Source organism: Rhinopithecus roxellana, chromosome 2, assembly GCF_007565055.1.
Source record: "Rhinopithecus roxellana isolate Shanxi Qingling chromosome 2, ASM756505v1, whole genome shotgun sequence".
Lineage (NCBI taxonomy): Eukaryota > Metazoa > Chordata > Mammalia > Primates > Cercopithecidae > Rhinopithecus > Rhinopithecus roxellana.
Window position 1 is genome coordinate 149,356,016 of NC_044550.1, and position 19,171 is coordinate 149,375,186.

Consider the following 19,171-nt stretch of genomic DNA (forward strand, 5'->3'; position numbering starts at 1 on the left):
GACTTCTATTGGGATCTGGTATTAATTTGTTCCATATTATACCCCCAGTCCAATGCAGCCTAGGATCACTGCTAGGCTCAAGTGCGTCCTAGTAGATTTTGCTTTAAGAAAGTTCCATTACTATATTAGTCTCTGAGCCCTACTCTTTACATACACAGTAGTGCATTGCTTAGCAATAGGGATGTGTTCTAAGAAATGCATCGTTAGGCGATTTCGTCTTTGTGCAAACATCATAAAGTGTTATTTACACAAACCTAGATGGTATAGCCTACTCCACACCTAGGCTGTATGGTATAGCCTGTGGCTCGTAGGCTAGAAACCTGTACAACGTGTTGCTGTACTGAATTCTGTAGGCAGCTGTAACATAAATCATTAGGCAATAGGTATTTTCCGACTCCGTTATAATTTTACCAGACTACAGCTGTATATGTGGCCCATTGCTGACCAAGAAGTCATTATGTGATACATGACTATACTTCTTTATCCATTAATCTGAATATAAAGACATCTCTTGAATCAGCAGTCACTTACACTATGACAGGGTACAAGAATTAGTAGGCTCTTCTGGCCAGAATGGGAGGAGAAATTAATGGCAAAGTACCAACTCCTTACTTCCACAGATCAAAGAGGTGGTTAGGGGTTGCTAGAAAACAATGAAGCAAGTTTATTCTAGATTGTTTACCTGGCTCTGCAGCCTTGTAGTGTTGACCATGTCTTTTGTATTCATGACACCCAAAAGAAGTAAAATAAATTCCATCAAAGTACTTTTTGACTTTTATGTGATATTAGGTTCAAAGTTTTATTTTAAAAAGTTACACGTAATCTCTCTGCTTTTCCCCCCTCTAATTAAACTAAAATAACAGCATCTTCTTCAAAGTTACTAAGACAAAATGAAGTTGTAATATGTTTGTATCTTTAATCACCATAAATGCCAAGCTGTGCCGATCACTAAGTCTTTACTGTATAGGTCCCCAGAGTCTAGTTTATTTAACTTGAGACACTCACTTCCCATAACAACCAAGGAGAAGTGGAGTAGAGACACAGTCTTGTATGCCTGTGTCTCTAGTGTTCAGACCCTTCTTGCACAATGGACATAGGCTGGTTTCCTGCAGCTGACTAACGTGGAGGAGCTCCAGCTGTGTCAGCCATGACAGAGTTGTTATTGCTTCACTGAGTAAGCACCCAGCGCGCAAGCTGAGGCGGGCTGTTTCGTAGATGGGCTCGGATCATTTACCCTGGCTTCCCTCCCACTTGGCTGTGTGTCGTGGAGCATTAGAATCATTTCCATTCTTTCTCAGCTGTTCCATTTTCTCTTGGCCGCTTTCCTCCTCCCGGGGGATTGTTTTCTCTCAACTGTCAAAGAGTAATGCTTAAACATTAAAAACAAGATTTCAGACTCATGTGAATCAACTAGATGACACCTCTGCCTGCTCTGAATGTCTCTCTGTCATATTATCTGCCCCCATGAAGACCTTGTAGTGAGAGGGGGATGGTTCAAGATTGCTTTTCTTTTTTTTTTTTTTTTTTTTTTTTTGGTTTGAGAGGGTCTCTGTCACCCAGGCTGGAGTGTAGTGGTTTAATCACAGCTCAATGCAGCCTCGACCTCCTGGGCTCAAGCAATACTCCCGCCTCAGTCACCCGAGTAGCTGGAACTATAGGCAAGTGCCACCACACCCAGCTAATTTTTTTTATTTTTGTAGAGACAGGGTCTCACTTTGTTGCCCAGGCTGGTCTCAAACTCCTAGTTTCACCAGTCCTCCCACCTCAGCCTCCCAAAGTGCTGGGATTACAAGTGTGAGCCACCACACCAGGCCAAGATTACTATTTTAACATCATATTGCAATGATGCCTCACCTTTTCCCTTCATGTCATGGAGTTTCAGGATCTGAATACTCCTAAGTGTATCTGCATCATCCTCAAAATACCCACTGCTTGGATTCCTAGGTTCCTGTTTTCAAAAGCTTCTTTTTGCTTCGCAAATAATTCTCAGAATTTACCTCCTGTGTAATCAATCTAGTGGGAGAATTCATTTGGTCTTAATACTCTCATTGGTAGATGCTGTAATAGGTATGATGCTTAATCACAGACACCATCAGTATCTCTACCCGGCAGCTGTGGTAAATCGGAAAAAACTGAGGTCACACATACCAAAAAAAGCAGACGCATTAGAGAATACATCATCACGTGTCAGGTGATACTGGAAGTGAAATATATGGAAGTGAAAGACTGCCAGGATCCTTTCTAACCTTTCAGTAAGCCCTAGAAAATAGCAGGCATAGCTGGGGATGGTGGCTCACCCCTGCAATTCCAGCACTTTGGGCGGGTGGATCATGAGATCAGGAGTTTGAGACCAGCCTGGCCAACATCGTGAAACCCCGTCTCAACTAAAAATACAAAGGTGGCACATGCCTGTAATCCTAGCTACTCAGGAGGCTGAGGCAGGAAAATCGCTTGAACCTGGGAGGCGGAGGTTGCAGCAAGCCGAGATCGTGCCACTGCACTCCAACCCCAGGCGACAGTGTGAGACTCCGTCTAAAAAAAAAGAACAAAAGAAAAGAAAAGAGCAGACATTCAACACATGAATCAATAGAGTGAAAGGATTTTTTTGTTTGGTTGATTTTTGCCTTCCCTGGAAAATAGGGAAAGAGCAAACTTAAATTTGCTTAGTAGCATTTTCACTAACCTCTTATAGAGTTTCTTCCTTTCCTGCATAAAGCCAGTACCTCATGGTAGTTGTATTTCAGACTTCAGATTACTCATAGTTACTATAATCATATGATAGCCCATATATCTTTTTACTCCTTTATACTCATATAATAATAATAGTAGCTATCACTTATATAGTACATAAAATGAGCCAGGCACTCTTTCAAGTGCTTTACATATATTAACTGAATCCTTACAGCAACCCCATGCAGAAGATACTATTATTACCCACATTTACAAATGAGGAAACTGAGGCACAAATAACTTACCCAGGATCCAAATAATAAGTGATGAAGCTGTGATTCAAATAAACCCAGGCACTCTATCTCCACAACTCATGTGGGGCTTTGTTGTTTTCTTTTATTTGAAAAAGTTTCTCACTGTGTCACCCAGGCTGGAGTGCAGTGACACAGTCGCAGCTCACTGTGGCCCCCACCTCCCAGGCTTAAGCAATCCTCCCATTCAGCCTCCCGAGTAACTGAGACTACAGGCACGCGCCACCACACTCAACTAATTTTTTAATTTTTTTGTAGAAACAAGTTCTCACTATATTTCCCAGGCTGGTCTCAAACCCCTGTCCTCAAGCAATCTTCCTGCTTCAGTCTCCCAAAGTGCTAGGATTGCAGGTATGAGCCACCATGCGCCCAGCCTGGCTTTTTTTTATTATAAACAGACTTTGTTTTCATGTACAGTTCTATGGATTTTATCACACGTATATGTTTGTTTAATGATCACCATAATCACAATATAGAACAGTTCTGGCCAGGCACGGTGGCCTGAAATCCCAGCACTTTGGGAGGCCGAGGCAGGTAGATCACTAGGTCAGGAGTTCAAGACCAGCCTGGCCAAGATGGTGAAACCACATCTCTACTAAATATACAAAAATTAACCAGGCATAGTGGCGGGCGCCTGTAAGCCCAGCTACTCGTGGGGCTGAGGCAGGGAGAATCCCTTGAACCCAGGAGGTGGAGGTTGCAGTGAGCTGAGATCACCACACTGCACTCCAGCCTGGGCAACAGAGTAAGACTCTGTCTCAAAAAAAAAAAGAAAAAAGAAAAAGAAAAATTGAGCCAGGCACAGTGGCTTACGCCTGTAATCCCAGCACTTTGGGAGGCCAAGGCAGGCGGATCACTTGAGGTCAGCAGTTTGAGACCAGCCTGACCAACATGGTGAAACCCCATCTCTACTAAAAATACAAAAATATTAGCTGGGCGTGGTGGTGGGGGCCTGTAATCCCAGCGACTTGGGGGGCTGAGGCAGGAGAATCGCTTGAAACTGGAAGGCAGAGGTTGCAGTGAGCCGAGATTGTGCCACTGCACTCTAGTCTAGGCAATAAGAGCAAAACTCCATCTCAAAAAAAAAAAAAAAAAACAGTTCCGTCAGTATCCATGTCTTCATGTCTTCAACCACTGCACAATAATTCCTCTATATACTAAAACCCATCAGTAAATCTGAAGGTGAGAATTTTTCAACCTTAGGAAGGAAACCTACTTTGAAGACCTTCATAGATAATAGCACAGTTCTCTTGGGAATTCTGGACAACTACCACTTAATCTCCTTCTGGCTTCCCTTGAATTCCACCATATACAATTTCTCCCTGAGCTTATGTCTCAGAGCGGGGTGTGTGTGTGTGCGTGTGTGTGTGTGTGTGTGTAATGTGCTGTGCCCCTGCTGTCTTACTTCAGCACTGCTGCCCAAACCAAAACAGGTATGCCAGTGTGATTTCCATGCTCTCTCACCACCTCGGATGGCTTTAAATGGACTGTGCTTCCCTGGCTGGCTGGGAATCTTTCACATTGCTGGTGAGCTTGCCAAGTACCACGGACAGATCACAGCATGCATGGAGATCCTTACCCACAATTCTGATTAACAAAATAGTAAATTAGATATACAGGAAATTTGGAAAGCAAACATCCAAAAATTACACTAAACTATCATAGAAAAGAGACTGTAATTTTTCATCCTAGTCCTACTCATGAGATTAGAACCGGTGATCCCTGTTTACTTGCAAAACAAAAAGTCTCAAAAACCAATTTGTTAATTTGACCCTGAACTTGTTTAAATGCCCCCTGCTTTTCCTACTTGTGTAGCACTCAATCCGGTTGCCTGTTTCTTGCTACATCTTACTGACTTTCCCTAAACAGGAGTTACTGGGTTGTCCAATTAAAAGCTTTCTATTATTGCAAGTTTTTCTTGGCATTTAGCATTTGACCTAAATAGATTTATCTTTTTTTTCTCTGTCTTTGACTTTAAACTCTATGGTGAGGCTGCGCACGGCGGCTCACACCTGTAATCCCAGCACTTTGGGAGGCTGAGGCAGACAGATCACCTGAGGTTGGGAGTTTGAGACCAGCCTTACCAACATGGTAAAACCCCATCTCTACTAAAAATACAAAATTAGTCGGGCATGGTGGCGGGCACCTGTAACCCCAGCTTACTCAGGAGGCTGAGGCAGGAGAATCACTTGAACCCAGGAGGCAGAGGTTGCAGTGAGCCAAGATCGTGCCATTGCACTCCAGCCTGGGCAACAGGAGCAAATCTCTGTCTTAAAAAAAACAAAACAACAAAAAAGACTATGATGAAATACTCAACAGGAAGGCAAATTGGAGAAATGGGGCTGCTTTCCTTTAAAATACCAGATAAAAGATGTATTTTACTGAAACACTAGCTTTTTCATTAGATAAATAAAGCTTTATGTAAAGCTAATTCTGAGAAATGTGTTAAAATTTTTCAGCATGGGAACTTGGACAAGAGACTGTTCAACAAAGGAGAACAATGTGTAACTGTCCCATGTACCCACTAACTCCCCCGTTGGGCATGGAGTAAGTCACTTCTAGGTACAGTTGCTCACTTGTTCGTTGAAAATGCTTCTTTTTTATTAACTAGGTTTGAGGACATGATTAGGTTGGTATCCACATCTATTGCTGAATAACAAACCACCCTGAAACTTGGTGACTTGAACCAAGTGATTATTTGCTCCCATTCTTTAGTTTGCCAACTTAATCTAGGCTCTGCTCAGTGGTACTTCTGCTCTGTGGCAACATGCATTTGCACACAGCACACAGCCAGGCTGACCTCACGCACAGGAGTTTCAGCTGAGATGGTTGTAACAGCTGAGCAAGTGAGACATTTTCCATTGATCACTCTCTCTTCCAAGGGTCTCATCCTCAAGTAGGCTAGTTCAAGCTTGTTCACAAGGTGACAGCGTTCACAAAACGCCTGAGAGTAGAGCCTGCAAAGCCTCTGGAGGCCGAAGCTCAAAGTCACACAGTGCCACTTCTGGTGCATTTATTGATCAAAGCAAGTCACAATGGCAGCACAGATTCAAACATGTACTGGAATTTGTGGCCATTTTAATCCATCATTAGCTTTTGGTGTTGATCACCCTGAAGAAAATACAAATATAATATGCTATCTAATTGACCTATAGAAAGTGAATCCAGGCTGGGCACAGTGGCTCATGCCTTTAATCCCAGCACTTTGGGAGGCCAAGGTGGGCGGATCACGAGGTCAGGAGTCCGAGACCAGCCTGGCCAATATGGTGAAACCCCGTCTCTACTAAAAATACAAAAATTAGCTGGGTGTGGTGTCACATGCCTGTAGTCCCAGCTACTCAGGAGGCTGAGGCAGAAGAATCGCTTGAACCTGGGAGGTGGAGGTTGCAGGAGGAGCCGGGATCGCACCACTGCACCACAGCCTGGGCGACAGAGTAAGACTCCGTCTCAAAAAAAAAAAAAAAGTGAATCCAATATAAATCTATCAAGTAAGAAATACTGAGGCCAGGCATGGTGGCTCACACCTGTAATCCCAGCACTTCGGGAGGCAGAGGCAGGTGGATCACCTAAGGTCAGGAGTTCGAGACCAGCCTGGCCAACATGGTGAAATCCCATCTCTACTAAAAATATAAAAATTAGCTGGGCATGGTAGTGCATGCCTGTAATCCCAGCTACTCAGGAGGATGAGGCAGGACAATCGCTTGAACCCAGGAGGTGGAGGTTGCAGTGAGGTAAGATTATGCCATTGCACTCCAGCCTGGGCAACAAGACTGAAACTCCGTCTTAAAGAAAAAAAAAAAAAGAAAAGAAAAAAAAGAAATATTATCCTAATTTAGATTTACCTCAGAAGTCTGATACATAGAGCTGCTATATGACTGAGGAAAGAAGAGGGGAGAGATTTTGGGCTTTTGATTTCATCATAAATTCTTCAGGAATATTTTGCTTTTACTTATGTGTACATATTACTTTGGTAAATTTCAATGAAAAAAAAAAATCCATGCAGACTCGATTCTGGGCTCTCTCTCCCTCTAGCTCCAGTACTTATACTAGAAGAAAGCTATCCTAGGAAGTCCTCTACCTGGGAAGTCTCTGTAATGGGGAAGGTAATGAGAACACAGAAATAAAGGGCCTTCATGTCTCAAAATAGTATCCTACTGCTCTCCAAGAAAGAAAAATGGACAAGGGTTTGAGGCAGAGTCCAAGCTGAGGGTCCTGAGGCCATACAAGCTCCTTTCTTTTCCTGGCTCCACGACCAGGGAGAGAGGTGGGGAGGACATGTGGCTGGAAGTAATTTCAGAACCCCTTTTAGCACTGGCCATGTGCCAGCATTTCTGCATCTCTATCCCTCCCCTCCCCACACTCGCCTGTCCTGCCAGAGCACACTGGACCCATACTGAGACAGAAGGGGAGGCAGGGAGCAGGGAGAACCATAGAGGAAGTCCCTTTGTTCCTAAATCCATCTTTGACTCCATGTTTTACTAGAATCTTATATTGGGGTATCTAGAGATGTGATAGTGTTGTAACCCAAAAAGAAACTCCTTGAACTGTCCCCACCAGTTAGTGTAAAAACTATCGGCCGGGCGCGGTGGCTCAAGCCTGTAATCCCAGCACTTTGGGAGGCCGAGACGGGCGGATCATGAGGTCAGGAGATCGAGACCATCCTGGCTAACACGGTGAAACCCCGTCTCTACTAAAAAATACAAAAAACTGGCCGGGCGAGGTGGCGGGCGCCTATAGTCCCAGCTGCTCGGGAGGCTGAGGCAGGAGAATGGCGTGAACCCGGGAGGCGGAGCTTGCAGTGAGCTGAGATCCGGCCATTGCACTCCAGCCTGGGCGACAGAGCGAGACTCCGTCTCAAAAAAAAAAAAAAAACTATCAAGATGAAAAAACCATTGGGCAAAAAGGTGTAAAGTCAATTTTTTTTTTTTTTTTTTAATATGGAGTCTTAGACTCTGTCGCCCAGGCTAGAGTGCAGTGGCGCAATCTCAGCTCACTGCGACCTCCACCTCATTCAAGCAATTTTTCTGCCTCAGCCTCCCGAGTAACTGGGTTTACAGGCATGTACCACCATGCCCGGCTAATTTTTGTATTTTTAGTAGAGATGGGGTTTCAGTATGTTGGCCAGGCTTGTCTCTAACTTCTGACCTCAAGTGATCTGCCTACCTGGGACTCCCAGAGTGCTAGGATTACAGGCATAAGCCACCATGCCTGGCCCAAAGGTGATTTTTAAATGCTTTATGAATTAATTTCATCATATATTTACAAGGTTATTAAGTTTGAAGAGGCCACTTACTCTAATGAAAGTGATCAAGTATTCTGGCAGGACTTGAAATCTGGGGATCTGCATAGGTCTCAGGGAATATCTTGAGGTTTTCCAGGTTCTGCTATAAGGCACATTTCCCACATATGTATGAGTGTCAGAGGCGTGTGAACCACAGCAACTCCATCTTAAATAGGAGCTGGGTAAAATGAGGCTGCAACCTACAGTGCTGCATTCCCAGATGGTTAAGACATTTTAAGTCACGGGATGAGACAGGAGGTCAGCACAAACTACAGGTCATACAGACCTTGCTGATAAAACAGCTTGCAGTAAAGGAGCCGGCCAAAATCAACCAAAACCAAAATGGTGACAAGAGTAACCTCTGGTCGTCCTCACTGCTACACTCCCACCAGTGCCATGACAGTTTACAAATGCCACAACAACATCAGGAAGTTACCCTATATGGTCCAAAAAGGGGAGGGATAAATAATCCACCCCTTGTTTAGCATAGAAATAACCATAAAAATGGGGAACCAGCAGCTCTCGGGGCTGCTCTATGGAGTAGCCATTCTTTTATTCCTTTACTTTTTTTTTTTTTTTTTTTGAGATGGAGTCTTGCTTTGTCACCCAGGCTGGAGTGCAGTGGCACGATCTCAGCTCACTGCAACCTCCACCTCCTGAGTTCATGCAATTCTCCTGCCTCAACCTCCTGAGTAGATGGGATTACAGGCATGCACCACCATGCCAGGCTAATTTTTGTATTTTTAGTAGAGGCAGGATTTCACCATGTTGGCCAGGCTGGTCTCGAACTCCTGACCTCAAGTGATCCACCCATCTCAGCCTCCCAAAGTGCTGGGATTACAGGCATGAGCCACCATGCCCAGCTCCTTTACTTTCTTAATAAATTTGCTTTCACTTTGTATTGTGGACTCGCCCTGAATTATTTCTTGCATGAGATCCAAGAACCCTCTCTTGGGGCCTGGATCGGGACCCCCTTTCCTGAAACATATTTCTGGTGACCACAGAAGAGACTATAGTGGAGAAACCCTGACCCAACAGCTACCTTTGGGTGAGTGCTGGGGTCCGGTAACATCTTTCTGGTGACCAGGGAAGTGACTATACTGCAGAAACTCCCAACCCAAAGGCTAACATTGGGTAAGTGGTGGGGTCTAGTAACATCTATCTTGCAAACCACAAAAGGGACAATACTGAGGAGACCCCCCTCACCCAAAGGAAATAAGACTCCAGCAGTGACTGAACAACTTTGGGTAAGTGGTGGGATAAAGAATCAGATTGGGTTAGAGACCCAACTTAGGGGAGTTAGAGTCTCCTCTAAGACAGAGTAGGTTAGAGGCCCCTCTTAATAAAAGGCAAGGATGCTTGACTAACCTCGGGTTAGAGGCCTGACTTAGGAGGGTTACAGTCCCTTCTAAGATTTAGGGGGTTAGAGGCCCCTCTCAGTAAAGTCTCCCACTCGGCTAAAAAGGGGTTTGGCACTGCAGACTATGCTTTTTGTATTAATCTGCCTTGCACTCTTTGCTGATGTCTGTGGGTGACAGGATTAGGCATGTACAAGATCGTGGGACATGGGGAGCTTTTTCCTCCCTAAAAGGGGAAACTTGAGAACTGATGGGACTGCCAGAAAAGATACCTTCATGACAGCAGCCGCAGCCACCTGAACTTTTCAGTGTTGCTGCAATGGGTGGCTCTTTCTATGGCCTCCCTGAGCATTTTGCCTTCCCCGCCCCGCCATAGGCAATGCTTTTTTCTCTCTCCTTTCCCTTTTTTTTTTTTTTTTTTTAATCTTTTCTGCTACTCAGGGCAACCATATTGCCCAGAGTCCATGTGTTGAAACTCTAAATCGGAGGCTGGATTAAAGATGACAGGGTTGCCAGCCTCGGTGGCTCACACCTGTAATCCCAGCACTTTGGGAGGCCAAGGCGGGCGGATCACGAGGTCAGGCGTTCAAGATCAGCCTGACCAACATGGTAAAATCCCGTCTCTACTGAAAATACAAAAATTAGCTAGGCGTGGTGGCATGCAACTGTAATCCCAGCTACTCAAGAGGCTGAGGCAGGAGAATTGCTTGATCCCAGCAGGCGGAGGTTGCAGTGAGCTGAGATCGCGCCACGGCACTCCAGCCTGGGTGACAGAGCAAGACTCTATCTCAAAAAAAAAAAAAAAAAAAAAAAAAAAAAAAAAAAAAAGGAAGAAAGAAAAGAAAAGAAAAGAAAAAGAAAAAGAAAAAAAGATGATAGGGTCCATCTGGGGGCAAATTTAAGCCTTGCCAGTTTGATATTGGGTGCTAAACAGAGTAGCTAATGTCTATGTTTTATCACATATTTTGCTCTAGCCAGAAGAAAAAAATATTTTTCCTTTATGATGCTGCTCGGCCTCCAGGGTGATGGTGCCACAAGCTGCATCACTAGGGCCACTCATGGAAAGGGAACCCAGAAGCCTGGCATCCCGGGAAAAGGTTAAGAATTTCTTACCAGTGAGATTTCTGGCTTCTCTCTGCGCAAACAGTTGAATGAATGGTAAAATAATAATAATAATAATAATAATAATAACTGCAAAAAGAAAAAAAAGTCTTATCTGAAATTCCTTCTATGGAATAGGGTTCCATCAAAGCCAATTTAAAAAGAGCTTATGTGAAAAATAATTATTCTTGCTGCACTTTATACATATAATCAGGCCAAGTATAATAAAGCAAATCAGTCTCACAATTTCTCTTTAGTAAAAATAGGAAATTGGAGAAAAATATTATGTTTCAAGAACTATGGTACACTTGTTATTAAATTCTAGTCTCATTAGTTATTTTTAAGTTTGTTTCTGCAATTTAGGCTAACGTTGCTCATTCCTGTGAACCAAGCAGTAATCTCTGACTGCTGTTCAGAAGAAACGAGAGGATGGGTAATGTAAAATCTGGATCAGTATTCTTATTCTAGGCACATTATAATCAACTAACAACCCCATATCAGCTTAGTTCCAACAGTTGCCCAGTTCATGAAAAGCCTTCTAATTTAGTTTACTTGGAATAACTTTACTTATTTTGCTTTACTCTTGTGGAATATATTGCTGTTGTACTCCTTGTGTAGGAATACAGGACAAGTTTACTAAATGTATTCTTAAACACTAATCTTCCAGATATCACCTTTTGTCAAAACTCAAGTTTTGACAAAACTTTTGTTATGAATGGACCTCACCATACTGATGCTTTCTGACTGAGCTCCTCTCTACTCTAATTAGCCAGAGACCCTCATAGTTAGGCAGAAATATTTTTGCCCCCTATTCAGCCTGAAGGAGTTACAGAAGATAGAACTTAATCCCTCTGCAACCTTTAGGATTAAGGGTTCTCCTATAAAAGGGAGGGGGAAATGTCAGAGGCCCGTGAACCAAAGCAACTCCATCTTAAATAGGAGCTGGGTAAAATGAGGCTAAAACCTACCGTGCTGCATTCCCAGATGGTTAAGGCATTCTATGACACAGGATGAGACAGGAAGGTCAGCACAAACTACAGGTCATAAATACCTTGCTGATAAAATAGGTCGCAGTAAAGGAGCTGGCCAAAACCCACCAAAACCAAACTGGCGACAAGAGTGACCTCTGGTCGTCCTCACTGCTACACTCCAGCCAGCGCCATGACAGTTTACAAACGTCAGTAACTTACCTTATACGGTCTAAAAAGGGGAGGCATGAATAATTCACGCCTTGTTTAGCATGTCATCAAGAAATAACCACAAAAATGGGCAACCAACAGCTCTCGGGGCTGCTCTGTCTATGGAGTACCCATTTTTTTATTCCTCTACTTTTTTTTTTTTTTTTGAGTCGGCTCACTTCAAGCTCCGCCTCCCGGGTTCACGTCATTCTCCTGCCTCAGCCTCTCGAGTAGCTGGAACTACAGGTGCCCGCCACCTCGCCCGGCTAATTTTTTTGTATTTTTAGTAGAGACGGGGTTTCACCGTGTTAGCCAGGATGGTCTCCATCTCCTGACCTCGGGATCCGCCTGCCTCGGCCTCCCAAAGTGCTGGGATTACAGACATGAGCCACCACGCCCGGCCATTATTCCTCTATTCTCTTACTAAACTTGGTTTTCACTGCGGACTTGCCCTGAATTCTTTTTTGCGCGAGATCCAAGAACCCTCTCTTGGGGTCTGGATCGTGACCCCTTTCTTGTAACATGAGTACAGCCCAGAAGAGTCTGGGCTTTGCTCATACCAGAGTCTTCTGGTATCTCCAGAAGATTCCTTTCCTCTGGAGTTCATTGACTTGAGGGACCAAGGCCCTGAAATCCCTGACTTCATCTGAATGGGGTGGACTGATCTTGCGCTGTCTGCTGTAAACCATCTACCGACCAGAGACAGGACTCCAACAAGCCAAAGTGAAGAATTTAAAGGCGCGCGCTCGCGTGTGTGTGTCCTGCAGATGAGGAAAACACCCAAAAGGTGCAGAATTAAGAGAGAAAATGCAGCTGGGCGTGGTGGCTCAGGCCTGTAATCCCAGCATTTTAGGAGGCCGAGGCGGGCGGATCACCTGAGGTCGGGAGTTTGAGGGCAGCCTGGCCAACATGGAGAAACCCCCTCTCTACAAAAAAAAAAAAAATTAGCCGGGCATGGTTATGCATGCTTGTAGTCGCAGCTACTCAGGAGGCTGAGGCAGAAGAATCGCTTGAACCCAGGAGGCGGAGAGTGCAGTGAGCCAAGATTGTGCCAATGCACTCCAGCCTGGGCAACAAGAGGGAAACTCCGTCTCAAAAAAAAGAGAGAAAATTCTTATGCCTATTATTGCTATCAGTGCTATTACTGCTGTGGCTGGTCAAGGAGAAATGAAATAGGGCAGGACAGCACAAAAAGAAGCTTACATTTTTAAAAGATTTAAAATTAAGCAAAATACAACACAAGTGTCCAGTGGACACCAAGCAAGCAGATAGAAAGCCATTTGGGGGACATTTGTTGCTCTCGCGGCTTCCTGCTTTCTAGAGTCGGTTATTGGTTCTGGGACACCGAGAGACATTGGCCGACTACAAGTGTCTTCAACTCAAGTGATACTCTAATAGGTGAATCAGATGAGACCAATAGCAAGGCTGTAATACAGCAGGCTCACAGGCCCAAGAATGAAGAACTTTTTCAAACAAATCCAAAACCTTGTGACATACTCTTTTGAGATGGGGTCTTGCTTGTCGCCCAGGGTGGAGTGCAGCGGTGTGATCTCAACTCGCTGCAACGTCTGCCTCCCAGGTTGAAGCAATTCTCTCGCCTCAGCCTCCCAGGTAGCTGGGACTACAGGCGTGCATCACCATGCCCGGCTAATTTTTGTATTTTTTGGTAGAGACGCGGTTTTGCCATGTTGGCCAGGCTGGTTGCAAACTCCTGAGCTCAAGTAATCCGCCCACCTCGGTTACGGCTGTAAAGAACTGCACACACAATGAATACAGTGGCTTATCTAAAAATGCCGGCTTATGCTATCTCAGATCTCTCTGTACAAGTAGAATCAGGGCCGGGCATGGTGGCTCACACCTGTAATCATGACACTTTGGCAGGCTGAGGAGGGCAGATTGCTTGAGCCCAGGAGTTTGAGACCAGCCTGGGCAACATAGTGAGATCTTGTCTGTAGAAATAATAAAGAAAATTAGCCGGCATGGTGGCATATGCCTGTAGTCCCAGCTTCTCGGGAAGTGGAGGTGGGAGGATCACTTAAGCCGGGGGCTGTCAAGGCTGCGGTGGGCTGAGATCATGCCACTGAACTCCAGACTGGGCAACAGAGTGAGACGCTCTCAAATAAAAAAATAAAAATAAAGCAGAATCAGGGTACGACTGTTTTATACATTTACTTTTATGTCAAAAGGATGAAATTAATCTGCCAAGCGTTGGTAGATTATGGTCTTTAGTAAATTTATTTTTTTTTGAGGAGCCTCGCGCTGTCACCCAGGCTGGAGGGCAGTGGTGCAATCTCTGCTCACTGCAACCTCCACCTCCCAGGTTCAAGCAATTATCCTGCCTCAGTCTCCTGAGTAGCTGGGACTACAGGTGCTCGCTACAACACCTGGCTAATTTTTGCATTTTTAGTAGAGATGGGGTTTCACCATGTTGACCAGGCTGGTCTCGAACTCCTGACCTCAGGTGATCCACCTGCCTTGGCCTCCCAAAGTGCTGGGATTACAGACCTGAGTCACTGTGCCCAGCCAGTCTTTAGTAAATTTAAACTGGTGGTTAGATGTCATAATAGAGGGAAGCCAGTAAGATGTTACTCATTATTGTTTGTTGTTTTAATAAACACTGAATTAAACATTCCAAATACACCTTCTGTGTAAAAAGAAACTTTTAACATAATGCCTCTAAAACTTAGGTACTATTGGAAAATATGAAAGTGTTTGTTTGTTTTGAGACAGAGTCTTGCTCTATTGCCACGCTGGAGTGCAGTGGCACAATTTCAGCTCACTACAACCTCAGCCTCCTGGGTTCGAGCTATTCTCCTGCCTCAGCCTCCCAAAGTGTTGGGATTACAGGTGTGAGCCACCACACCCGGCTAAGTAGTTCTATCTTAAGAACACAAGGATAGGCTGGGTGCGGTGATGCATGCCTGTAATCCCAGCACTTTGGGAAAGGAAACAAAGGAAGGAAAGGAAGGAAAGAAGGAAGGAAGAAATTCGACTTTAGGCCGTGGCTCACACCTGTAATCCCAGCACTTTGGGAGGCCGAGGGGGGAGCGAATCACCTGAGGTTGGGAATCCAAGACCATCCTGACCAACATGGTGAAACCCCATCTCTACTAAAAATACAAAAATTAGCTGGGCATGGTGCAGGTGCCTGTAATCCTAGCTACTTGGGAGGTTGAGGCAGGAGAATCGCTTGAACCTGTGAGGCGGAGGTTGCAGTGAGCCTAGATCACGCCACTGCCCTCCAGCCTTGGCGACAGAGTGAAGACTGTGTGTCAGGAAAAGAAAAAAAAAAAAGAAATTCAACTTTATAAGATATTAAGGGACATCATGCTGATTTTGGAAATGTTAAGAAGTAGAAAACAGAATATTTAAGAGACCATAACAAATGATGATATTTATGGATATTCCTTTAGACTTACACTTACTTACTAGATTTCAAAGATATAGGGGTCCGATTTTTTTCTTTTTTCTTTTTTTCCTTGAGAAGGAGTATCACTCTGTTGCCCAGGCTGTAGTGTAGTGGAGCAATCCCAGCTCATTGCAACCTCCACCTCCTGGGTTCAAGCAATTCTCCTGCCTCAGCCTCCTAAGTAGCTGGGATTACAGGCGTGTGCCACCACACCTGGCTAATTTTGGTATTTAGTAGAGATGGGGTTTCACTGTGTTGGCTAGGCTGGTCTTGAACTCCCAACATTAAGTGATCTGCCCACGTCAGCCTCCCAAAGTGCTAGGATTACAGCGTAAGCAACCACGCCCAGTCAGATCTGATTTTGTAATAACCTATAACATTTAGGATTTAGTAATACAATAGTAGATAACTTACATCTACAAAATGAACGTGGATCAGCATGAAGTTGTGAGAGGTGTGATATTAATAAAAATAAGCGCATTAGGTTGCAAATGCTGATTCCATGTTGAGAAATCATGCATTTCAATCCGCATATACAAGTAAGTAACAAGTTAACAGTAAGCAGTTAACAGTGGTTAATTCTGGAGAAGAAACAAATTAAAGAGAGTTAGTAGGAAGAGAGCTAATCAAGATGAATTCTGAGAATGTAATTGTGTGAGCTGTGACTTAAACATTAATTAGAGCACATAAAGGAAGACATGAAAATTGTGGTATTTCAAAGTTAATAAAAGAGTTAGGATATTGTTCTCTAAGATTGCTTCTGGTAGAATCTTCAGTACTGGTAAATTTCCATTTGCAGTTTATCCCTTAAGATCTTCCATCGGCCGGGCGCGGTGGCTCAAGCCTGTAATCCCAGCACTTTGGGAGGCCGAGACGGGCGGATCACGAGGTCAGGAGATCGAGACCATCCTGGCTAACACGGTGAAACCCCGTCTCTACTAAAAATACAAAAACTAGCCGGGCGAAGTGGCGGGCGCCTGTAGTCCCAGCTACTCGGGAGGCTGAGGCAAGAGAATGGCGTAAACCCGGGAGGCGGAGCTTGCAGTGAGCTGAGATCCGGCCACTGCACTCCAGCCTGGGCGACAGAGCGAGACTCTGCCTCAAAAAAAAAAAAAAAAAAAAAAAAAAAGATCTTCCATCAAGCTTTCATAAATTTTAAATCTTATAGTACTGTTATGATTTATACAGACGTTTGATGTAGCTGAGTTTGAACGTCTTTGGTCACAAATTAGAACCCTTCAGTGTATTAACAGACTGTATAAAGTCTCATTCAAGGAGCTGAGATGAGCACCCCAGCCCCCAACAGCTGAATGGGGTAAAGTGAATGACTGTCATAGGTCACAACACATTAATCAAATTAAAAATTGAGTCTACACCAACACTGGCGTAGAAATTAGCAATGATATAAAAGAAATGAGAAGGGAAAGTTCTTCTTGACCGGAGAAATTTATCAGCTAATATATAAGGTATGATAGTAATAACTGATTCAAGCAAGAATCAACAGATGTTAAAATCAGTGGGTTTGTTGAAGAAGAGACTCAATGTATCCTCCCACAGAATTACAAGAAACCTTACAGTAGAGAAATCTGGCAGACAACACCTTAACCACCTAACACAACAAATATTGGAATAAGCTGACATCATGTGCCTTCTGATGTAATATAACAGAGTTAAGTATCCTTGCCAAAATGCGTAACCTGAACTGAAGCTGGAAGAAACAGAAAAAAATAAATTAAGGGACATTCTTTAAACATCTGGTGCACACCCTTTAAAGTGTCATTGTTAAAGACAAAGGCTAAGGAATTGTTCCAAGTTAAAGGAAACTGAAGAAATGTAACAACTGCAATGGATAATAAATGGAGGGGATTAGGTATCAAAATATTTATGTTTGAAAAGACATTTGTTGAGCATCCCAAATCCAGAAATCTGAAACTTTCTGAGCACTAACATGATGCTCAAAGAAAATGCTCATTGGACCATTTCAGATTTTTGATTTTCAGATTCGGGATGCTCAACTGGTAAGTATAATGCAAATACTCAAAAATCCAAAATCCAAAACACTGTAGTCCCAAGCTTTTTGGTTAAGGGATACTCAATCTGTAGAGACTGTGTATTAGAACATTACATTAATTTTGCTGGGTGCAGTCGCTCACACCTGTAATCTCAGCACTTTAGAAGGCCAAGGTGAGCAGATCACTTGAGGCCGGGAGTTCCAGAGTCTGGCCAACATAGTGAAACCCCGTCTCTACTAAAAACACAAAAATTAGCCAGGAGTGGTGGCATGCGCCTGTAATCCCAGCTACTCAGAAAGCTGAGGCATGAGAATGGCTTGAAACCGAACCTGGGAGGTGCAGGTTGCAGTGAGCTGAGATTGCGCTAGACGACTGTCTCAAAAAAAAATTTTTTTTAATAATACTTCAATGTCCCAAATGTATTATATTGATTGTAGAAAAAAATGCCCTTATCCTTAGGAGATACAAATGACATATTTAGAAAGGGTATATCTGCAACTGAATTTCTAGTAGTTTAGCAAATAACATAAATATATAGAAAGCAAATGTGAGTGGTGAATCCAACTGAGGAGTATGTTTTTTTTTTTTTTTTTTTTTTTTTTTGAGACGGAGTCTCGCTCTGTCGCCAGGGCTGGAGTGCAGTGGCCGGATCTCAGCTCACTGCAAGCTCCGCCTCCCGGGTTTACGCCATTCTCCTGCCTCAGCCTCCCGAGTAACTGGGACTACATGCGCCCGCCACCTCGCCCGGCTAGTTTTTTTTTGTATTTTTAGTAGAGATGGGGTTTCACCGTGTTAGCCAGGATGGTCTCAATCTCCTGACCTCGTGATCCGCCCGTCTCGGCCTCCCAAAGTGCTGGGATTACAGGCTTGAGCCACCGCGCCCGGCCCTGTTTTCTTTCCTTTTTTTTTTTTTTTTTTTTTTTTTTTTGAGACAGAGTCTCATTCTGTCACCCAGGCTGGAGTGCAATGGCACGGTCTCAGCTCACTGCAACCTCCACCTCTGGGTTCAAGCGATTCTCCTGCCTCAGCCGCCCGAGTAGCTGGCATTACAGGTGTGTGCCACCATGCCCGGCTAATTTCTGTATTTTTAGTAGAGATGGGGGATTCACCATGTCGGCCATGCTGGTCTTGAACTCCTGAGCTCAAGTGATGTGCCCGCCTTGGCCTCCCGAAGTGCTGGGATTACAGGCACGAGCCACCACACCCGTCCTAGTATACCATTCTTTCAACGTCTCTATGAGCTTGAACCTTTCTCAAAATAAAGTTGAAAAAAATATCTTTTTTGGCCAGTTGTTTAATGTCTCTGTAAGCCTGAACCTTTCTCAAAACAAAGTTGAAAAAAGTATCTTTTTTGGCCGGGTGCGGTGGCTCACCCCTGTAATCCCAGCACTTTGGGAGGCCAAAGTAGGAGGACTACTTCAGGTCAGGAGTTCGAGACCAGCCTGGCCAACAGGCGAAAGCCCATCTCTACTAAAAATACAAAACTTAGCCAGGTGTGGTGGCGCATGCCTGTAGTCCCAGCTACTTGGGAAGCTGAGGCAAGAAAATTGCAGTGAGCCGAGGTTGCAGTGAAACAAGATCACACCACTGCATTCCAGCCTGGATGACAAAGCGAGACCCTGTCTCAAAAAAAAACAATAATCTTTTTCAAAGCTTGCTATTTCTTGATACTTAGGATGACTCTCCTTTTTTTTTTTTGAGATGGAGTTTCGCTCGTTGCCCAAGTTGAAGTGCAATGGTGTGATCTCGGCTCACTGCAACCTCCGCCTCCTGGGTTCAAGCAATTCTCCTGCCTAAGCCTCCCAAGTAGCTGGGACTACAGGCATGTGCCACCATGCCCGACTAATTTTG

The 19,171-nt window shown here is 44.2% G+C and overlaps 1 protein-coding gene across 1 annotated transcript in view; it reads right to left on the minus strand.

Moving 5' to 3' along the window:
* Positions 1-821: 821 nt before the first annotated feature.
* The window catches only part of REST (RE1 silencing transcription factor), a 48,612-nt gene continuing 30,262 nt past the window's right edge, over positions 822-19,171 (minus strand). The window contains exon 5 of the mRNA XM_030922056.1: positions 822-1,353. The gene's annotated coding sequence lies outside the window, so the exon portion shown is untranslated. The remainder of the gene's footprint in view (positions 1,354-19,171) is intronic.